Raw genomic sequence first — 15,922 nt, 5'->3', positions numbered from 1 at the left:
TCATCATTCATGATGAAACAAGGGGGAATGAATCCCCTTAATTGTCCTCTTTAAGTCACGGCAAAGGGAGAGGAAGAGGGAGAGAAAAGGAGGAAGGCAAGTTGCCTTTCTCTTGCTATTTTCTTGCTTTCTTTTGGCTAGCTTTTACTCTCATCCTTATCATGAGTTTCCCTCCTTTGCTATCAATATATCATTCCTATCCCAACTGGTTATTACCCATTAATCCTATCATTTACTTCATGAGAGGTTCAAGGTTCAATCCTTGACCACTCCCTATTTTTATTTCTTTTTATTTCTTTTTGGTTTAACATTCTACTAATATTTTTCTAAGGCAAATTCATCATTCTCATGTTTATCTTAAAATCTTTTTGGGTGTTACAGTACCCCGTACCTCATAAAAAGTTCGTCCTCGAACTTTAAAATAGCTCTGGGTACTTTTGTTTCATATCGTCCTCGCGTTCCCAGGTGGCTTCTTCAAATCGTTGATTCCGCCATAGAACCTTTACTAAGGGTATTTCTTTGTTCCTTAACCTCTTGACTTCTCGGTCCAAGATCTGAATAGGTCTACTTTCGTAACTTAGGTCCTCTTGAACCTGTACCGACTGTGGCTCAATTACTTGATCTGTGCTGGGAGTACACTTCTTGAGCATCGATACATGGAACACATTGTGAATAGTTGCCATGTCTGGAGGTAGTTCTAGTCTGTATGCGACTTGGCCCACTCTTTCTAAAATTTGGTACGGTCCTACGTATCGTGGGCTTAACTTGCTCCTCTTTCCGAACCTCATTATCCCTTTCATGGGGGATACCTTAAGGAATACAAAATCTCCGATGTTGAATTCTAGCGGCCTGCGCCGTTTATCGGCATAATTTGTTCTGCCGACTCTGAGCAGTTTCTATTCGTTGGCGGATCTTCTGTATAGCTCGGGTGGTGTCATCAATAAGTTCCATTCGGAGCCCCATTTCCTTCTTTTCACCACTTTCATACCAGCATATAGGGGATCTACACTTCCTCCCATACAGAGCTTCGTAAGGTGCCATTCTAATAGTAGCTTGGTAACTATTATTGTAGGCGAATTCTGCCAGGTATAAATATCGACACCAGCTTCCCTTGAAGTCCAGGGCACAAGCTCTTAACATATCTTCTAATATTTGGTTCACTCTTTCAGTTTGCCCATCGGTCTGAGGGTGGAAAGCTGTACTAAATAACAACTTCGTGCCGAGGGTCTTCTGAACGCACTCCCAAAAGTGTGAAACAAAACGACCGTCTCTATCAGAAATAATGGTCTTAGGAATACCATGTAGCCGAATGATTTCCTTAACATATAACTGAGCTAGTTGTTCAGTTGAATAAGTCATTTTGATCGCCAAAAAGTGTGCGGACTTCGTCAATCTGTCTACAATCACCCATATAGCGTCATATCCGTTTGTCGTCCTGGGAAGACCCGAAATGAAATCCATAGAGATTTCTTCCCATTTCCATTCTGGAATTTGGACAGGCTGTAGTAATCCGCCCGGTCTCTGGTGTTCAGCTTTTACCCTTTGGCAGGTCAGGCAAGTACTGACATACTGAGCCACTTCTCTTTTCATACCAGACCACCAAAATTTCTTTTTCAGGTCCTGGTACATCTTAGTGGAGCCCGGGTGTATTACATAGGGTGTTGTATGAGCTTCTTCCAGTATTTTCCTTCGCAACTCTGGGTCCTCTGGAATGCATAACCGATCCCTGAGGTATAATATCCCGTTGTCCGCGATACGGAACCCGTCATTCTTTCCTTCCAAAGTCTCTTGTTTGATTCTCTGGAGGTTTTGGTCACTGGTTTGCTTTTCCAGTATACTCTCAAATAACGTCGGTGTTATGGTGAGGGTAGAAAGTCGCCCGGACATAGTTTCGACCCAAGGATACGAAACACGTCTCGGTTCCTCGATGGATTCCCATATTGGTTCGTTTCCAGCATTAAGTAAAACTTTAGCATATTGATTGAAATTAGGTAGCTGACCTGAGACGATGGCAGAGGCGTTCGCCACGTCATCCTGAGCGAGAGAGTAGACTCTGGCATTGGTCATAGTGGGAGGGGCCTCCAATCTTCCTTGGCTGATTGAAGTCCCTTCTATGGCAGTATGCATCTGGTGAAGCTGTGCAGGGGTACTCCTATTCTGGTTGTTCTGCGGAGGTAGTGCCTGAGACTGAGTAGGGCAATTTCTTGCCAAATGACCTTCCTTTCCGCAGTTGTAGCACTTTCTGGTGCTTAGGAGACATACTCCAGAATGCATCTTTCCACATGTGGCACACTGAGGGTACTTGGTTTGCTTATTGGCCGGACCACCTTTTGTGTTGTTCCACTGTTTCCTCTTTCCACCTGAGTTTCCTTTCCAGTCGGTTCTGGTATTGTGCGATTTTTGTCCTCCGGTCAGTGCTTGGTTCTTGCCCTTGTTCATTGCTTTCTGGTAGTGCTCGGTAATCAGGGCACTGCTGACTAGCTCCTCTGCAGTCTGCGGTCTATTAACTCCGCCGGCTACGTTCAGAGCTATCTCGGGTCGGAGCATCTTTAACATTAACCGGACCCTTTCTTTTTCAGTACTGATCAGTTCTGGGCACAGACGTGCTAGGCGGTTGAACTTCTTGACGGCTTCGTTAACTGACAGATCACCTTGCCGGAACTCAGTGAACTCGTCATAGTGCTTGTTGGTCACTTGCATATGGAAGAATTCTTCTAAGAACTCTGTCTCAAAATCCGTCCACTGCATCTGGTTTATTTGTCTTTTCTCCTTTTCTCGGTCCCACCACATCCAGGCATCTCCGGTAAGGCAGAACGATGCGCATTTGACCTTCTCGTGTTCAGGCCAGTCCAGTAGTTCCATTATGCTCTCCACGGTCTTGAGCCAGGCTTGCGCATCCCATGGTTCGCAGTTTCCCGAGAAGGCTTCCGGCTTAAGCCTTTGCCACTGAATCAGATAGGCCTCTTGTCGGACCATCGGAGTAGGGGCTGTCGGGGGCACTAGCGCGGCTGTAGGTATAACCGGTAGTGTATTCTGATTTACCGGTGGGGTAACTGGGTTGCCTTGCTGACCCATTAAGGTAGTGATCAGCTGCTGTTGTTCTGTGATCTGACGCTGGAGGTCTGTGACTACTTGTGTCAGGTCTGGTGGAGTCACTGTCCCCTCGGTTCGGCCATTGCGTGTCCTAACCATGTTTATCTAAATAATGACAAATAGACTAGGGTAAGTGGTTATCGTTTTTAGCCAATCTAACGTACTGTTTTGTTTCTATCTATTTGTTCTGGTATTATTCCTAACCTACTAATATGTAATCCTAATCTAAATTATAACTAAAAGCATAGAATAAAGCATCAAACATAAGCAAGCAAAACATGGAACTAAAGCATAAGCAACATAAGGAATAATAAAGAATAGAGTGACAAACAATATAACATAAGGAAATAAAGCATAAGCAATATAGCAAAGAAAATAAAGCATAGGCAATATAACAAGGAAGAAAAATAAAGCATAAGTTATATAACATGAAACTAAGCATAAGCATATAACAAGAAAATTAAGCATAAATATTCTTACTTGGAGCGGCAGGTCGGAGGCTTGATGTGTGTGTAGTGAGCTGGTAAAAACTTGGCTCTGATACCAACCTGTAATGCCCGCCCTCCCTACTAACCCTAAGGGACGGGGCTACGATACTCTATGTACAAATTTTCCTTTTAAAAACAGCGGAAGACTTAAAATAATTCTCTTAGTTTAATAAAATCTTTTCTTTTGTTTTCCCTTTCATCAAATCCGAACTACACTATCATGGCTTCAATAACATGATATCAAAATTAGTACAAACATAACATCAAGTCACACATACGGTACTACAATTCATGATACCAAAGTATAGTTCTTTAAAAGTTTTTAAAGTAGGTTCTTATTTGGTTGCCTAGCCACTGCCAAACACATCTCCTCGCCTCTCCTGCTGCTCCTCTAGCTCATCCAGCTTTTTCCTTTATCTGTGGTACAAGGACAGTAAGCTGTGAGCACTCATGGCTCAGTAAGTTCCTTTCCTACTCACTAAAACCGAAAATCATAGTATAATCAAAGAATGTCTCAACATGGCATCATTTCAACTAGTCATGACATAATGTAACATACTCTTTTAAGCATATCATGCAACATGAAGAAATCATAACTAGTCATGGCATATCATAGCGTAAAGCATAGCATGAAGCATAACATAATCGTATCTAATCATGGCATATCGTCATAAGGAGTCATGGCATATCATACACATGGACATATCATGGAACATAACATAATCATATTGAACCATGGCATATCATAAATCATCATAAGGTATATGCAATATGATTTTGAAGAACATGTATCCGAAAAACATGTGTATGTCTCATGATCTTTAAAACCATTTCTTCTTACATAAATATTTGAACATAATCTCAACTTAAAGGGGATCCCGGCAATGTACCACTTACATATTGCGCGCAACCTATGTAGGTCCAAGGTAGCAAGTCTTGACCCTACAAGGCAAACATACTAGGCCCGAGTCTTACTCCATCGACCTAGGGGCACTTAGGAGCCCATCCCTAACGAGGCCCGAGTCTTATTCCATCGACCCCGGGGCGCTTATGGAGCCCACCCTTGGTACAAGCCATATAAAGTAAAGTACATGTCATACTTATACATATCATACATCATAAAAGCATGCATCACTTAAGCACACATCATATCATAAAAGTATGCATCACTTAGGCATACATCATGTCATAAAAGTATGCATCACTTAGGCATACATCATGTCATAAAGGTATGCATCACTTAGGCATACATCATGTCATAAAGGTATGCATCACTTAGGCATACATCATGTCATAAAGATATGCATCACTTAGGCATACATCATATCATAACAATATGCATCACTTAGGCATTGATCATAAAAACATGCATATCTTAAGCATAAAGCATATCATCAAGCATGCATAATTTAACCACATAGCATATCATGAAAGCATGCATATTTTAAGCACTAAACATAGCATCAAAGCATGCATAATTTAACCACATATCATAACATAAGCATGCATATTTTCAGCTCATATCATATCATCAAAGCATGTAAAATTTACCCACAAATCATAACATAAAACATGCATATTTTGAACTCATAACATATCGTAGAAATTCTCATCTTGTATAGCTCACAAGCATACATGTCTAAGCATAAAAGTGTATCATGTGCTCATCCAATCATAAGGAACAATGTAACATGATTAATTTGGGTACTAAGCTTCCTAATCCCTTGGGTTCTTATCTTGGCCGAAACCCTCTTAGGTGCCAATTTAGGTTTTTAACAACGTCCAAGCATGTAGAACCTAATTCATCCACATATCATTCTCATAAGAAGTATTATAAACAAGATTTACTTGGACTCTAAGTTCTCCAAGTCCTTAAACTTCATTTGGCCGAACCTTAATAAGTGTGAAACAAGGTTCTAAATGACATAAAGCATGGAAACCTTAACCATATTTATAGCATTTATTTCAAGGAATATGGTAAGCACAATTGAGTTAGTTCCTAAATTCTTTAAGCCCTTAAAATTATGTCTTGGCCGAAACTTAAAAGTACTCATTTAGGTTTTCAAGCAAGCATACAAGCATGTGAACTTACTCTAACATCATGTATAAATTTATAAATGGCATCATACAAGTGGTCATGGCCGAAACTTCCCTTAGCATCAATTTAGGTCACTAACAACATATAGCATGTGAATTTTTAGCTTTCTACATTTCATATTTCATGGAGAGTGACCTGAGCATGTTCAATGTAAGTTCTAGGGTTTCTAAGGCATGTATCCCTTCATGGCCGAGACTTTAAGGTGTCCATTTGAATCATAGTTAAATATATAAGCATGTGAACACAATCAACATGTTATCTCAATTTCATAAGAAGCATCTTTAACACATGAGGTCTAAATTTTAAGGTTTCTAGGTCTTTAAACCCTACATGGCCGAACCTCATCAAGCATGGAATTTGTTCAAATGGCATAAAAGCATAGAAAGTCATAACACATTTCATAACATGTATAAAAGTCAAGCACTATAAGCATACATTTAAATTGTGTCTTAGGTTTCCTAGGTTTTCCTTTCTTTATCTCATAGCATATGTTTGGCCGAAACCTTCCAAGTCTTTAAACTAGGTTTTAGGTGGCCTAAAGTATGGAAAACCTAAACAAGTTTTATGGCAAAAATATCAAAGACACTATACATATAAGTTTGGTTCACAAACAAGCTAGGACCCTTGTGGTCATAATTATCATATATCATGCAACCAATTTTCCTATACTCTAATTAAGCATGGGAGCATCAAACAACTTTCATATCTTATTGTCATGGAGGTTTTGAGCATGTTAAAAATCTGTTTAAGCTATTCTAAAGCATCCACCTTACCATGGCTGAAACATTAAAAGTGATGTTCATGAGTTTCTATCAACATACAAGCATGCAACTCTTTAAGAAACTCTATATTCTATCATATAAACATGGTGAGTTTAAATTCAAAGTCTTCCTAACCCTAAACCCTTCCTTGGCCGAAACATGTGAGTGGGGTACTTTTGGTTCCAAGTAACCTTCAAGTATGAAAACAATAATGGATCCTTAACCATTTATTTAGAGGGTTTTGTGCAAGTTAGGTAAACAAATAAATTCCCTAGCCCTTATAAAACCTTTTTGGCCGAAACCCTAGGGTTAGGTACATCTCTAATCCAGCATCACATATATATAAAAATATGAGAGAAAACCTTTTTTACGCTCCGCAAGTGTACGAAAATGTCGCAAGTAATATAAAAGATTATCGTATCCACAGGGACTGGAATAAGCACTAGAAATGTCTCAATGCGAATTAGCTAAACAACTATCCAATCGTTTCAAATGCAAAGTAAGGGTAAACAAATCTAATATTAAAGATCAACAAACAAGAGTTTAGTGTTTTGGGTTATGATAAAGGGAGATTCTAGGAGCTTTGGTTTCTTTGTAAGATTTCTTGAATGTAAATGGTTCACCAATTCTTTTCCCTCAATTGTCAAACACTTGTAGAAAGTTGCCGGTTCTCTCTTGCAATAGATAACCGGCTAAGGATCGAGAAATGTATCTAAATATGATCAATTAGATGTGAACCTACGTTGTCCTTACACAGAAGCGCACCTATTACTATGCCTTCCTCGGATATCAACATAGAAGCCCACAACTTATTAATCTATCAAGATACAAGAAACTAATCACAAAATTCATCCTACTCTCTTGAATATTCCTATTTCCTCTTCAAGATTATCTCTCAAACGTCCTTACACGGGCTTGCACCTGTCACGTGGATCCCTCGGATGATCGAGTGAGAGTTTATCTCTACAAGGTCCACAAGAAATCCAAACAATCAATCAAGAATGAGAATTAAGCACAAATCACCATTAATCATTCAAGATCTAATTGATACAAGCAAGACAATATCATTGAAACAAGAAAAATGGCAAATCCATAAGAGATTACATCAATCCATCATACAAATACTCCCTTAATCCTAGAATTCAAGATCTACTCCATGAATCGAGGAAGAAAATCCGAAGAAATCAAGATTACAAGCATTTCTTAAATCCCCAATCCAAGAAACCAAGAAGAGGGGGAAAAGAGAAAACTTATCTATGAAGAAGCCTCGTCTTCGGATCCAATCCACGCTCCGGAGTCGAAATCGTCAAGATCTCCCTTAGAATCGCCCAGAAATCCTCCCAAGAATGAGAGGAAACCACCAAATCTTGCCTTCTCCCAAAGGGGGAGAGATCCCCTTTCAATTCATGAAGGAGGGTTTAAATAGAGGAGGGAATAGGGCGCCACACGGCCCCGTGACACGGCCGTGTGAGATTCACACGGCCATGTCCAGTTCCTTCTCTGCCAAAGCTGCACAGCCGTGTGACGCACACGGCCATGTGGTTCACACGGCCACAGCCTGCTTGGTTTCTGGAAACCTCACACGGCCGTGTAGATCCACACGGCCATGTAAGGCTTCTGCTCTGGTTGGCTTCAAATCTTGACACGGCCGTGTGAGGTTCACACGGCCATGTCATCTTCCTCTTCTGTTGGTGCCAAACATCACACGACCCGAGCTCCATACCAGTGCAGGGTCGTGTGAGGTACACGGCCTGGTGCTTTCTCCCTTTGTTTCCTCCAAGGCTTGCCCAAAGATGTAGATTCTTCACCAAATCGACTCCTGTGTACAAAAAATGCACAAAAAGCAGATCTCCGAACCAAAAGAGTAAATATGCTAAAAGAAAAGCTGGAAGTATAAAAATGCATAGATCAAGCATGCTCAAAGTATGTAAATGTGCATAAAAACATGCATAAAAGAGTATATAATCTACGTACATCAACCTTCTTACAAAGCATAGAAAAATTATCATGAATCAAGGCTTATATTAAACATTCCTAGGATCAACAAGTCCTTTCTTTGGCCGAATTTTCACAACTTTGTTTCTAGGTTTTAAAATCCTCATAAAATCCAAAAACACATTAAAACCACTTGTACCACAGGTGAGGGGATACTTACATCCTTTTCGCTTGTGGTTCTAAAGTGTGGTGATGGAAGAAAGGGTCTCTTCTTCTTGTTCTCCTCCTTTGATTTCCCTTGGTAGCCTTCCTTGTATCCTAGGAGGAACCTTGTTTTGGGGACCGAAAATGGAGGAGAGGGGGCTGAGGGCTCTCGGTGGTGGAGAGGAGAGAATGAGAGAAATGAGAGAAAAATAAAATCTTCTCTTTACATGCTCCCTTTTATGTTAAGGGGGAAGAGGTGGCTAAATTGGTTTTTTGCTTTCCTTCTCCCTTAGCCCCTTTTTTTTCATTTTCTTTTTATTTTATTTATTTATTTGTTCTCATCATTCAATATGAAACAAGGGGGAATGAATCCCCTTGATTGTCCTCTTTAAGTCACGGCAAAGGGAGAGGAAGAGGGAGAGAAAAGGAGGAAGGCAAGTTGCCTTTCTCTTGCTCTTTTCTTGCTTTCTTTTGGCTAGCTTTTACTCTCATCCTTATCATGAGTTTCCCTCCTTTGCTATCAATATATCATTCCTATCCCAACTGGTTATTACCCATTAATCCTATCATTTACTTCATGAGAGGTTCAAGGTTCAATCCTTGACCACTCCCTATTTTTATTTCTTTTTATTTCTTTTTGGTTCAACATTCTACTAATATTTTTCTAAGGCAAATTCATCATTCTCATATTTATCTTAAAAGCTTTGTGGGTGTTATACAAGGTTCGCCGGATCTCAAGGTTGTCAAGTGTACAACACTCTATGTGTATCCACACGACCAAATCGATGGAGAGAACCTCTAAAGATGCGCTAGCATCCTTAGAGGATCAGCAATGGTGGAGGAGAGGGAGAGAAGAAAGGTAGAGAGGAAGAAAAAGGAGGTTACCAAAACCAAATGAAAGTCACACTTGTGAATTAAGTGGTCGGGCACCTTTTGAGGCTTATAAACCTCCATGGGATTTCAAGAGTCACAACTCTTGATCTCCCTCATGAGGTGGCACACACATGTGCTAGCCTTGATGATGTGGCACATCATCATTAGTCCACTTAATGTCAACTCACAAATGAGGTGGCAATGGTCAAGTCAAACTTGACCTTTCATCTTCCTCTCAAGTCAAGTCAAACTTGACCACTTCTCTCCCATGGCTAATCAAATCTAACCATTGGTTCAAGTTAATTTTAATTTAATGAATCTCTATTCATAGAATTAAATTGGCTCAATGAGTCTAAGTCCAAATTAGACTCATTTAACACATGAACCAAATTGAGTCTAACTCAATTAGTTTACTTTGGATTACTCTTAATCCAATTTGGTTCATCACATGAACCTAATCCTCTTGTTTCATCAAATGAACCTAATCTCAATCTAATTGCCCTTTGTGTGTGTCCCTATAGGTTCTTGTAACGTTGGCAATGCTCCTAAACCCATTTAGAAGCATAAGTAATAAGCGGTATCTAGCAACACATCATTACTACCCAAGTTACAAGAATGTTGAGATCCAACACCACCTTGTGACTACTAATTGTGACTCTTCAGAATATGTGACAATGTCCTTCTATCCTAGATATCTAAATTGATTAATGTGAGGCATAGACTATGTCATCCTCTAATCAATCTAAATCTTGAACTCCAAGTAGACTCACTCAATCAAATGAGCTCAACATCTCATATTGACTCATTTGGGCATGGCCATGCACTTAGTGGTCTCACTCTATCAAGAATAATGATGTCACTCCCGTCATATAGGAGAGATAGATCTCATCTACATCACTCACATCCCTCTGTTGGTGCAGCGGAGGCCGGCAAGAGGGGGGTGAATTACTGAAAATAAAAAGTAGCTATACCCTCCTCGTACTTTCAACTCAGTTAGTGCAATAGTTAACAAAATAATAAAACAGTAAAAGAAAGACACAGAAGAATTAACCTGGTTACAACCAAGGAGGTTATTAATCCAGGGCAGTAGAAGCGCACTAAAAGAAATTCTCCTTTGCTGAAGGCGGAGAAGCCTTTTACACTTTCAAAAGCTCAGAACTATTGCTAGGAAACACTACAGATTGAATGCTTGAGTTGTTATTCAATTCCTAGCTCCAGGGGCCTTTATTAAGGTCCTGGAAATTCTATCCTGAGGCTCCAAGGTGCCTCCAACGAGGGTCCAAGGCGCCTCCATGGGAGTCAGTGGATAAAACTTTATCCGCGCGTAGAACGGTCACTTTGACCTGTTGAAGGCGCCTTCAACAGGGTTGAAGGCGTCTTCATGATGGAGGCGCCTCCAAGCCTGCTGGAGGCACCTCCAAGCTGGCAGCCTACTTTTCAGCCTGGTTTCTTCAGCTTTCGACGCTCCGTTCTTTTGGGTGATTGCGGCCAACCGGAAGAGGGCTCACCCGAACCCAATTCCCGGCCTTTTACTCGAGCAGCCTTCCGTCCCGGCTTAACGCCCCTTGAACGCCACGCACGCTCTTCACGCCCACCGGAGTACTCTTCCGCAGCTCTCTCGTCCTTCGGACGCACCGAGCCCGTCGGCTCCCTTCCCGTGCCGTCCTTCTCACTAGCTGCGTCTTCCGCTCGACTTCCTGTGCTCCTAAGCTCCTGCACACTCAGACATAGGGATCAAACACAGCAGGACCTAACCAACTTAGTTGAACACATCAAAACTACCGCGGGGTCCAACAATCTCCCCATTTTTGATGTGCATCAACCCAAGTTTAAGTTAGGGTTAAAAATAGATATAAAAAGTAATTTTAAAGAAGAAATTACTAAACTAACAAGTTAAGCATAATTTTTGCAATTAGTAAAATTGCAACAGTTTTTTAAAAAGAAATTTTAAAATTTTTCTAACTCCCCCTAAACTTGTACTTTACTCTCCCCCTTTGATCACAGCAAAAATGGGGTTAATAATAAATAAAAAATAGAGAGAATTTTTTTTCAATTTGAAAAAAATTTCTAAGTAAAATTTTGCAAGTCAAAAAATTTCCACACAAAACAAATTTTCAAGTTAAAAGATTTTTAAAAAATTTCAGTTAAGTGAAATGTATTAGAAAAAAAATCTAAGTCAAATTTAAAAAAAAAATTAGTTTTTTTTTTTAATTTTTTTTTTAAATCCAAATTAAGTCAAAACGAATTTTTCCAAACAAAATTTCTAAGTCAAAATGAATTTAAAAAAAAATTCTAAGTTAAATTTTTGAATTTTGAAAAAAAAAAATTTCTAAGTTTCTAAGTCAAATTAATTTTTTTTTTTAATTTTCACAATCTGATTTTTTAGAAAAAAAAACTTTTAAAGCATTATGCTTTTTCAGAAAGTTAATTAAACATTTTCTTTCAATATTTTTGCTTCCAGGTCGTGGCGAGGCACTAGGCCTTCTTGGTTATTGGAGCAACAACCACTTCCTTAGACAAAGCTTCCATAAAGAATTTCAATGTTTAATTTTCTCACTGTAAGCTTTTAAATTTTTGAAAAATTAATTAAGCACAGATTTTGGAACCCAATAGAGGTTCCTTCCTACAGGATTATTCAAAAATCTAGGGGGTACATAGTTTCTTGGTATTTTCCTAAGTTGACCTTGATGCTTCCATATATACCAATTTAATTTATCATAAATTCTTAATTTTGAATTTGGAAATTGATTTAAGTATGCAGCAGATTTCAGTTTTTCAATTTCTAATTTTAATTTTTTATTTTCTGATTTTACACTATCATACATTTCAAGTGGACATGCTTTTGCTAATTTCATTTTTAATTCTTTATTTTCTTTTTCTACTTCGAATAAGTCTTTAGAAAGCGATTTAATAAATCGAAATGACTGAGACGGGGTTAGATTGCGTACCTTACTTACCTGATCTGGTGACGCTCCCCCTTCACTACTGCTTTCTTCTTCTGACGTTCCTCCCCCTTCATCGATGCTCATCTCTAAGCTTGAATCTTCTTCCGGTTGATGGTTCGCCAATAGTGCTAATCCTGAGAATTCTTCGATGTCCGACTCAGAGGTTGACGAATCTGACCAAGTAGCCTTCAGATTCTTGTGCTTGGAGGGTTCTGGTTTCTTGTATTTTGGCTTTTCCTTTTCTTTCTCCTTTCTTTTCAATTTTGGGCAGTCCTCCTTGATGTGCCCTTCTTCGTTGCAGTTGTAGCAACGAACCGTCCTCTTCTTTCGATGATGCCTCTGCGATTTAAATTTATTAGTACTGAAAAACTTATTGAAGCGTCTTACCAGTAGAGCCGCTTCAGATTCGTCGACTGAGGCTTTGGAGTCAGAACCGTTTACTTTTGCCTTTAGAGCTATGTTCTGACCGGTCTTCTCTACTCCATTTGGCTATGAAACTCGAGATTCATGAAGTTCAAAAGTCGAAAATAACTGTTCTAACGTACTTACCTCGAGATCCTTAGAGATGTAGTATGCATCTACTAAGGAGGCCCACTCTGGAGTTCTCGGGAAGGCATTGAGCACGTATCGGATGGAATCTCGGTTGGTTACCTCTTCTCCAAGGTTCGTTAGTTGCGTTATCAACTCCTTGATTCTCTCTTGGAGTTGCGCTACCTTCTCGCCTTGGTTCATCCGTAGGTTTGTTAACTAGTTCCCGAGGATGTCACGCTTCGCTAGCTTCACTTCGGAAGTACCTTCGTGTAGCTCTAGGAATTTTTCCCAGAGATCTTTCGCTGAGTCGTAGCTTCCGATCCGATTTACTTCTTGTGGTGGCAGCACACTGAGCAAGTGGAACTCTGCCTTTCCATTGGCAACGAAATCGGCTTGCTCCTTCTAGCTCCATGTGTTTTCTTCTTTATCTTTCGGCACTGCAAAACCATATTTCATTGTAATAAGAATATCAAAATCCGTTTTAAAAAATACCTCCATTTTGCGCTTCCATGTGGCGAAGTCTCCGTCGAACTTCGGGGGATGGATGTTCGCTCCGGCCATCGTCTTGATCGTAGTGCTTCAGTTGGCGGTTAGTCCTTCTGAGGTGATCAGGCTCTGATACCACTTGTTGGTGCAGCGAAGGCCGGCAAAAGGGGGGTGAATTACTGAAAATAAAAAGTAGCTGTACCCTCCTCGTACTTTCAACTCAGTTAGTGCAATAGTTAACAAAATAATAAAACAATAAAAGAAAGACACAGAAGAATTAACCTGGTTACAACCAAGGAGGTTGTTAATCCAGGGCAGTAGAAGCGCACTAAAAGAAACTCTCCTTTGCTGAAGGCGGAGAAGCCTTTTACACTTTCAAAAGCTCAGAACTATTGCTAGGAAACACTACAGATTGAATGCTTGAGTTGTTGTTCAATTCCAAGCTCTAGGGGCCTTTATATAGGTCCTGGAAATCCTATCCTGAGGCTCCAAGGCGCCTCCAACGAGGGTCCAAGGCACCTCTATGGGAGTCAGCGGATAAAACTTTATCCGCGCGCAGAACGGACACTTTGACCTGTTGAAGGCGCCTTCAACAGGGTTGAAGGCGCCTTCATGATGGAGGCGCCTCCAAGCCTGCTGGAGGCGCCTCTAAGCTGGCAGCCTACTTTTCAGCCTGGTTTCTCCAGCTTCCGACGCTCCGTTCTTTTAGGTGATTGCGGCCAACCGGAATAGGGCTCTACCGAACCCAATTCCTGGCCTTTTACTCGAGCAGCCTTCCATCCCGGCTTAACATCCCTCGAACGCCGCGCACGCTCTTCACGCCCACCGGAGTACTCTTCCGCAGCTCTCTCGTCCTTCGGATGCACCGAGCCCGTCGGCTCCCTTCCCGTTCCGTCCTTCTCGCTAGCTGCGTCTTTCGCTCGACTTCCTGTGCTCCTAAGCTCCTGCACACTCAGACACAGGGATCAAACACAGCAGGACCTAACCAACTTGGTTGAACACATCAAAACTACCACGGGGTCCAACACCCTCCGCATAATTTGTTGCATACCCAGTAATCACCTTTATAGTCCACCCAGTTACGGGTGACGTTTGACGAAGCCAAAGTATGTAACTCATTATGTAGGGAACCATGGTGACTTCAGGTCCAAGGACTAATAGTCATACTAATAGCCACATGAGAAAGTATATGACACTCATATAACGATCCATGATACTTTCTCATGGCGGGTCATTAAGTATACATTCTCCAATGCAAACCCATGTGTCAACTTGATATCTCTATATCCATAACTTGTGAGATCAAGTCATCGAGTTGACCTACATGCTAGTCTCGTCGCATTAGCATTGTCCCAAATGTTAATACTTGACTAGGAATGATTAAGAGTAGTGTTCCCTATATCATCTCACTATCGATTCAACCAATCGATTGATATAGGTAAAAACCTTCTACTCAAGGACGCTATTATACTTAGTTATTTGGCACCAATACAAGTAAGTATAATAACCATAAACAAATGCCTTTATATACATAAGAAATATAATACAATGAGTCCATACAACAATCATCAAATGATTGGCTCTAGGGCTCTAACTAACAGCTCTCTCGCTGGGTCCACTAAAGGGAGTCTTGGTCATCTTGCCCAGTACGCATGACTCGCATGTCTCATATGATTCAAAATCAAATGAGTCCAGCAAACCATTTTTATGGAGCTGGGATAAGCGTTTGTCATTCATATGACCTAAGCGACAGTGCCAGATATAGGTTTGGTTCATGTCATTTGACTTGAACCTCTTGGTACTTATGTTATAGATAGGGTTCTCAAGGTCTAGAATATAGAGTCATTTCATTAGAGGTGCACTACAATAGAACATATCATTTAAATAAACTGAAAAACATTTGTTCTTTATTATAAATGAAAAGCCATTCTTGTCTAAACAAGAAACCGATATAATGTTCTTAGTTAAAGCAGACACATAACAACAATCATCCTATTCTAGTACAAGCCCAGAGGGTAGAGATAGAGAATAAGTTCCTACAGCAACAACAGCAACCCGTGCTCCATTGCCTACTCGTAGGTCCACCTCGCCCTTCGTCAATGCCCTGCTATTTATCAGCGCCTGCACATTAGTACAAATGTGAGAAGCACATTCGGTATCAAATACCCATGATGAAGAAATAGATAGATTGACTTCTATAACATATATACCTGGAGTGGAAGTCTCACTTCTCTTCTTCTTAAGATCTTCCAGGTACACTTTGTAGTTCATCTTCCAGTGCCCGGTCTGACCGCAGTGGAAGCAGGTAGCATCCTTCGCAACCCCTTCCTTGGGTTTCAGTGCCTTGCCTTTGCCCTTGGCTTCGTACTTTCCATTACATTTAGGCTTTCCCTTGTCCTTATGCTTTTGTACCATCAGAATGGAATTGGGCTTAACCTTCTTAAGGTTGAGCTCAGCAGTTCTTAACATGCTAAGTAGCTCGGGCAGTGACTTGTCAATTTCGTTCAT

This window comes from Zingiber officinale, chromosome 10A (genome assembly GCF_018446385.1).
Source record: "Zingiber officinale cultivar Zhangliang chromosome 10A, Zo_v1.1, whole genome shotgun sequence".
Taxonomy (NCBI): Eukaryota; Viridiplantae; Streptophyta; class Magnoliopsida; order Zingiberales; family Zingiberaceae; genus Zingiber; species Zingiber officinale.
The sequence above is the reverse complement of the archived record's forward strand: the minus strand, read 5'-3'. Positions refer to the sequence as shown.